Source organism: Pieris napi, chromosome 3 (assembly GCF_905475465.1).
Source record: "Pieris napi chromosome 3, ilPieNapi1.2, whole genome shotgun sequence".
Taxonomy (NCBI): domain Eukaryota; kingdom Metazoa; phylum Arthropoda; class Insecta; order Lepidoptera; family Pieridae; genus Pieris; species Pieris napi.
The window spans coordinates 3,976,395-3,984,578 of record NC_062236.1 but is presented as its reverse complement, the minus strand read 5'-3'; the positions used below and the strand labels follow the sequence as shown (position 1 = coordinate 3,984,578).

The window sequence follows — 8,184 nt, the reverse complement described above, 5'->3', positions numbered from 1 at the left end:
AATAAATCAGTTTTTAAAGCTATTTAATAAATACACTTTTATTATTATTACTAAGGCCTATTAAAGGATTATAGTCCAGTACACTTCCTTTATTTTTCGGCTACTAAGTAGTGTTTCAAGTTTAAAAAACTACCATACGAAAAAGTTGATTCAATTTTCATCTTTCGTCGATCCATTGATCGAACTAAACTTAATTTTTTATGAGACCAACTTAAAAATTGTATAATATGAAATTAGAAAAAAATATTTTATAAGTAAATCCGTACTCTATTCTATTTAGTTCAGTGTACATACATCAAATTACAGGTGAAACAAATTGCAGACGTCGGCAATAAACAGGAACGTGCCCTTATTTATACAGGTTGTTCGTGACACGCATCTATATTATATTTGTATAAGAAATCTACTACCTTTTATAATAATATCTTCATACGTTTACGTTCCTTAAATCTATTCTTCCAACTACGTGTCATCTATTGAATTTATAATGTATCGCAAATAGTCTCGAGCACGGGAATTTCCTCACACATCGAACTGTTCTATGCAAATGGAATTTTCCTTGAGGAAAATCCCACAAATGGACATTCTATGCGCTTCAAAGGGATGGAGAAAATAATGCATAATCTCAAGATGAACTGAGTGAAGCAATGACCTAGAAAATTCAATTCTGCCAGGCGCGATTCACGCATTTTAATGTACCGTGGCGCGGCGTGTAACAAAATCTAATCAAAGTTTATGGTTAGCCTTTCGTGGTTTTTGCTGCTTTACCTGTGGTAAAGGTTGAACCTCTATCATACGCGTAGCGGCAGGGGAACTTTGCAATCCAATTAAATTTGCCTATCCAATTAAACTTTCAGATCAAACAAAATAATGTTGTATTTGAATATGATTCTGCGAACAATAAACGATTTATTTTTGCCTCAGTTATTCAATTTGGTTTATATTTAATTCAGTTTTCATAGAATCAATAATGTCCCGGTTTTGAAATATACAGTCAGAGGAGCCTGTATCTAACAAAATATTCGGCCTGCATTATACACTTCTCATTCAATATAAGCATAAAAAGCATAATTAGTCTTTTAGGCTAAAAATGCAGTATATACTGAAAAAAAGATTTAACTTTTTGATATCGCTTCTGTCACTACTCTACTGCAATACCTTAGAATTTATGCTATATCACCCAGCTCAATATACCAAGGAATTACATTCTATTGTCCAACTTAAAATGGTAAAGGTGTTTTGTTATTACAAGGAGTTTTGAAGTAAATTAATGGTGGAAGACAAGTTCGAAACGCATTACAAAGTTATTAAAATACTAGCCGATCCGGCAAACGTCGTTTTGCCATGTATATCATTTATAATAAAAAAATAGGGGTTGATCGTAGAGGGTTGAAAATTAGGGGTTGTATGTATTTTTTAATTCTGTAACATAAAAAAAATAAAAAATAAAATTTTATCTATAAATAAAAAAATAAAAATTAGGGGTGGACTACCCTTAACATCTGGTGGGCTGATTTGTGAATCTAAACCATTCCCAGATCCCCTTGAACACACACAAAAAATTTCATCAAAATCGGTCCAGACGTTTAGGAGGAGTTCAGTCACATACACACGCACACAAGAAATATATATATGTATTAAGATATACAGTTTTCCTTTTTCGTTAATCAGTTAATTACCTTAATCAGTTTTAATCACCTCACGCAAACCTAGGTCCTCTTAATAGGTAATTAATAAGTTAACTAAAGCAATTATAAGGTGGGAATAAGGGGGGAGGAAGTTAAATACGTCATAAATATATCATAAGGGTTAAGCTATATATATTCCACACATAGCTAAGATTTATATTAATATCAGTTGAGTCAGTCTAACTTTGAAAGATACAAATAATACTTTTGAATGATTTGTACTTCTTATTATACAATTTACTATTAAGAAATTGTATTGCATTTGCCAACCGCATTGCAGGTGTTACACATGGGTACTCTGGATTCGACTCCCGGTGAAACAACGAGTGTATCGTATCGTATAGTAAAAGTAAATTTACAAACAATTTAACATGTTTTCTGTTGGTATGCATAAGTGTACTTGTTTACCAACACGAATAAAGTTATTTTGAGTTTTGATATTTGTCTACCTCATTAGGTAGATTGCGGAACTTCAAACCAACACGCCGGCTGAACTATTTCTTTACACATGATTCAAATTCATTTTTAACACCCCATTACTTATTCACAATTTACCTTTGAAAAGAAATTCGCAAAATTCCAGTGGGTATACCATGTCGGACTGGCGTGAGGCCAAGATATATAAAACATGTACCGAATCTTTTACATGCCATTCAGTGCGATGTATACAGGAATTTAACCCGACAATTGCCGGAGGTGTTTATTTTGTGGCCTTTTGTGTTCATGTTTAAAATGACACTTCAATGCACGTTTGTTTTACGATGTATTTTTAATTTTGAACTTGGTATACGCGTTCGTGAAGCCAAAAGCTCGTAGCTTTAAAATGTGAACTGAGTTTTATGTTTTTTTTTTATATTTAATATTTGTTTATTTTTAAACTTCAGTTAAGCTTATTATTTTGTCTATTATAGCCTTGCGATTCTGTAACTCAATTTTCAACTCTCTAAGGAGGAACTAAGGAGAAGCTTGTAGTTTATCGTTTATCAGAATGCCAAATCGTAAAATGACTGCTTTACGACTGATTTGAGCGCGACCGCCGCTGTGAAAACCGCTGTGAGAATTCGAAAAGTGAGTTACAGAATCGCAAGGCTGGAGGAAAATTTTTAGTCATTACATTACCAGAGAAAAACTACAAATAATAATTCAGTGGCGCTACAAGCCTGTATGGCCCCGTGTTTTTCACGTGTTTTCCACATAAAAACATTTGGCGAACAAAAAAAAAAACAGGGGTGAAAAGCACAGCTTTAAGGTTTAATCCCCTACTTAAATACTAGACTAAGATTGCGTTTAAGATGAAAGGAAACCAATAAATTTTATTTTCGTAACCCAACGACTAAATATTTTACAGGAAAACAATTTTGGCACCGATATTTGTTTAAACTTTCTTACGCCAAAACACCTTAACTTTAAAATATTTACCTTACACGAAAGCTTAGACCAATTATAATTTCATTGCCAGTTTAAGAAATTCTAAATCAATCGTTCTTTGAATGTCAAATAACGCGAAATCTTTTCATCAACATTTCAAATATTTACTCAAAGCTTCAAGAGAATCAGATAAAATGGAAAATTGAATGAAAACCGGCATAATGATTCGTATTAAACGAAGGTAATTCCACACTTTGCTTAACGCTTACAAACAAATGACAAGTGGTTCTAATTAAATAAAATTCAATAAAGCCACAAAGAATAGAAATGACCCATAAACACAATGTGGAATAGCTGAAAATAAAAAATGAAAGCCCTCGACTTTATGGAACGGTCTGAAAGAAGGTATTACGCGTGTTTTAACGCGGCCCGTACCTAGTTGAGCATGCCTTTTGCCTTTTTCCCACCTGGGGGTTGGGAGGGAAATAGGGCGACTGAGTGTAGTACTCATTCGTCGCTCGTCCTTTGACTGGAGCGGACGCGTGTGGGCGTAAAGCTGTGAACTCACGAGTGTTTCGTATGCGTGTTGTTGTTAATTTCGTGACTTATGTATAGACTTTGGGAGAACATTTAAATCGGAACGCCGATGGAATATAAAACGTAAGAGCTTCCTTTATGTTAATACTTTGTTTGAGGATTTTACTTTGATTTACCATTTCCTTTTTTAACGTGTTCTGGAGTTTATTACTTTGAAACATACATTATTTTTAAATTGTAATTTTCTGCAAACACACATAACATTATACGAATACTAAGTGTTTAGATATAATTCACTGAGGGTCATACACACTTAATTAAAACAGGTCGTATTATGAAATAAATATGTTAATTCTTTACCAACATTTTCATACAGAAATAATGGCTTGCTAAATTGCTAAATGTTATTTTGTATTTCTACTAAAAATAAGTGCCAAATTCAAATAAAAATTTATAAATGATAAAGCTAAAAGTATATTTCATAAATATTAACCAAGATTATTATTAAATATTCAAGATAATATCAACATCCTGCTTAATCAATATGTAATAAAACTAAAACATGTGATACTGAGTTTATCAATTAAATAACTTATTCTCAGATAACAAATCAATGGAAAACAATACGGGCAGCGAAGCTTGGAAATTCAATATTGAAGTTTGTTAAAGCAAAATTATGCCGACAAAAGGGTGGAAGTTTTGACACCAACTTTTATATTAGCCAATTGTTAATAAGCTTTAATTAAAATAAATTTACCGGGTGATATAATATGTGGATATTAAATGTATAATCAAATAATCCGTAATTTTTGTAAGGTAATATTAAAAGTGACATTTGAAGCATAGGCTTAAATAAAAATAGTTTTATTCGAGGAAATCAATTGTGAGACGCTATTATTGAGCTTTATTAATACATTATTTTATTTGGTCTTTGTTCGTTAAGGTATAGGTCCTGGATTACATAATTAAATAATTATAAAAAAATAACATGGTATTCTAACATTAATGATGATAATAGAAAAACATTTTGTTATTTTTATTCTAGAATAGTCGGTTAATACATAATTCTCTAATATGACATTTAGTGGCTTAGTTGGGTTTACTATATAGTATTTAATTTGAAACTACCAAACTGCGTTTACACCCGCTTTATGCCTTGAATGAACTATCCAGTACCTATTAATATATTTTTTAATTCGACTCGATTCTGAGATCGAACTAAGAAAAGCTCTTGGAAGTAAAGAAGGCCTAAAACCTGTTCAGTAATTTAGAGTTTATCCATTAAAAACAAAAGATATATTTTTTATAATATAGATGTGAAATAGACTATAATATAATGTATTTAATATATTTTTTTTTATAAATGCCTAGAAAGATTTTATTGAAATAGGCTATTCAATAGCATGTGTAAAAAGTTTGATACATATACAATTTTGTTTCATCGGCTTTATGATTCGAAAGGTCGAAGTTCACACATTGACATTTCAATTTATACCTACGTAATTACAAGAGTTTTGATTATGGTATCTCGTATTACTAAATTTAACATATTATATGCTAACATTAAAATTGATATTATTGATTCTGTATTTGTAATATCAAGTACGAGTAATCCTCTTACAGATAAATGCTTAAAATAAATGTTTTTTAAACAAAACACGTTCTATCACAATTATATTAAAAATGTCTTGAAATTAGGGGAAGATTCAAAGTCAAGGCTTAGCGCTAAGTATGATTCCCGGACATCAAATCCAATTAGTTTTTGACATACGCAGATCATACACAGCACGTCTTGACACCGAATCTCACTCTCACGGTACGCGCGTACATTTCGTGAATAAATACAAATTATAATCCGAAAGCGTGATTTTTAATTGGTACCTACGGGTGTTTGTTAAATTACTAATGTAAATTTTTTGTCACACTTAGTAAATAGTATTAGCAACATTTTTCCTAAGAACACATAACCCACGGGAAACATTAAATAAAATATATCAAGCAACTTAAACACATTTAAAGAAAAACGCTTTTTACCGGATTAAAGTTATGTATTATTATTATAAATTTACAACTATTTGACATAATTTTAAATTTATCCGACGTTTCGCGTGCTTTACAGCGTGCGTGGTCACGGTGACTGAAGACAAAAGATGTTGAATGTCAAAAGGTATCACAGCTGCAGAGAAAGTTGCCTTATCTGTATTTGTTTCCCCGGAGTTGGTATCGACTAAAAGATGGAGGGTTTTGGCAAAAATGGCTCACGGTGTCCTCTATTTTCGCGGATTGTTTTTCTTTTTGAGATTTTAATTTGGATATTATTGGATCCCAGGTGTTTGACAATTTTAGGCCGTCTTCTCTATTGAAATTGGGGTGTTTTTTGATTTCAATGGCTTCGCGTACCAATCTTGGGAAGAATCTTTTCTCTTTCGCAAGTACTTTCGGTTGGTCAAAGCGTATGTAGTGATTAGGCCTATCTAGTATGTGTTCACAGACTGCTGATTTTGTGTGTCGTCTATGTCTTATGTCTGCAATGTGTTCTTTGAGTCTGCTGGACATATTGCGTTTAGTTTGCCCTATGTAAGACAGGCCACAGTCGCAATCCAGTTTGTATATACCTGCATCTTGCAATGGGGTGTTACTTTTGATTGGTCTTAGGAATTGCTGAATCTTCTTGTGCGGCTTGAAAATTGTATGAATAGAAGCTCGTTTTAGGATCCGGCTAATTCTATCTGTAACTCCCTTTACATATGGCAAGTAGGCTGGCTGGCGGGGAACTGTTTGTGTCTTATTTTTGTTTTTGTGATGTAGCCGGGGGATGCGCAGCTTGTTTCGGTGTAGCACCTGTTTGACATGCTGTAGTTCCTCCTCGAGGTGGGCATCATCACAAAGACGCTGGGCTCTCTGAAACAAACATTTACCGACAGAAAGCAGTTGTGAAGGGTGGTGGTGGGATTCACCATTGAGGTACCTATCTGTGTGGGTTGCCTTCCTGTGTATTGTATGTCCAGCAGACTCAAAGAACACATTGCAGACATAAGACATAGACGACACACAAAATCAGCAGTCTGTGAACACATACTAGATAGGCCTAATCACTACATACGCTTTGACCAACCGAAAGTACTTGCGAAAGAGAAAAGATTCTTCCCAAGATTGGTACGCGAAGCCATTGAAATCAAAAAACACCCCAATTTCAATAGAGAAGACGGCCTAAAATTGTCAAACACCTGGGATCCAATAATATCCAAATTAAAATCTCAAAAAGAAAAACAATCCGCGAAAATAGAGGACACCGTGAGCCATTTTTGCCAAAACCCTCCATCTTTTAGTCGATACCAACTCCGGGGAAACAAATACAGATAAGGCAACTTTCTCTGCAGCTGTGATACCTTTTGACATTCAACATCTTTTGTCTTCAGTCACCGTGACCACGCACGCTGTAAGGCACGCGAAACGTCGGATAAATTTAAAATTATGTCAAATAGTTGTAAATTTATAATAATAATACATAACTTTAATCCGGTAAAAAGCGTTTTTCTTTAAATGTGTAAAAGTTATGTAAATCAAAGACAATACTAACTTAAACACACATAATATTTTCACACATAAGCATGGTGGTTACCTGAAATTTATTACAGTTCTTGAAGATAAGGATCTCAACCAACAGCATGAAAACAACATTATAGAAAATTGGGCTTAATTTATTGAGTAGTTTAGCTTATATTTCTATGCACGTATTTCGTGTGTAGCACGCAATGTTGCATTTTCGTACTAGACACGTAATTGTGCATGTTTCGAGACCGGGTATTAAAGAATAAGTGGTCATTTTAGCACTTAATAGAATAATAAGACATTAGTTTTAAATATATTGAAAAATATATTCCCACTTCATTAAGCTTTTAAGGCAATTTTTGCATTTTATGGCTACAAAGAACTTTTATTTATTGCTTTTGTAGATTTATGTATTAATTAGAGAGTAGCATCATGCACAATAGTAACCATTGGCACTTGGTTCAGTGGTTAACGCGTTTGGTGTATATGCATTTGGATTCCGGCGGAACAAAAATTGTTCCGGTTAGTAGCCATACAATTATTGTTTACTTTACTTGCCTTTAAAAATATCACTGAACAGTCCCAAAAAAATATTATCCGTGGAATTACTTCTAGCTAAATGTTAGTAGTTATATTATGTTAGTCACCTGTAAATATGGCTCCTCTTCAGTGAAGGCCTCCTCTAACCCTTTTCAGATCTATCTATGCCAACCTTTCCCTGCAATGTTTTTCAAGGCCATCTTTCTTTTGGCCTGCCCAGTGTGGTATTTAGTGTTTTATTTCTTCTGTGTGTAGGAGTTTTGAAGGGGTTTTAAAGTGTTGCTCTTAGTATTATGATCTGTTGAGAATTTGATATTGTTACGGACTTCATAATTTTGAATTCATTCTAGGACCGTTGTGATGTTATAGTTAATATAATTCTTACTATTTTCATTGGGGGATATCCAAGTCCACTTTCTGCTGTCTCTTTTTTTGTTATATGTGTGGATTGTATAATCTATGAATCGTTTGCCCCGCTCGATTCACTGGCTAAAGCCAA

General features: G+C 33.3%; 1 protein-coding gene across 1 annotated transcript in view; it reads left to right on the top strand.

The window, feature by feature from the left end:
- Nucleotides 1–3,579: 3,579 nt before the first annotated feature.
- LOC125063692 (acid sphingomyelinase-like phosphodiesterase 3a) overlaps nt 3,580–8,184 on the top strand; it is a 49,878-nt gene continuing 45,273 nt past the window's right edge. Inside the window, exon 1 of the mRNA XM_047670267.1 lies at nt 3,580–3,716. The gene's annotated coding sequence lies outside the window, so the exon portion shown is untranslated. The remainder of the gene's footprint in view (nt 3,717–8,184) is intronic.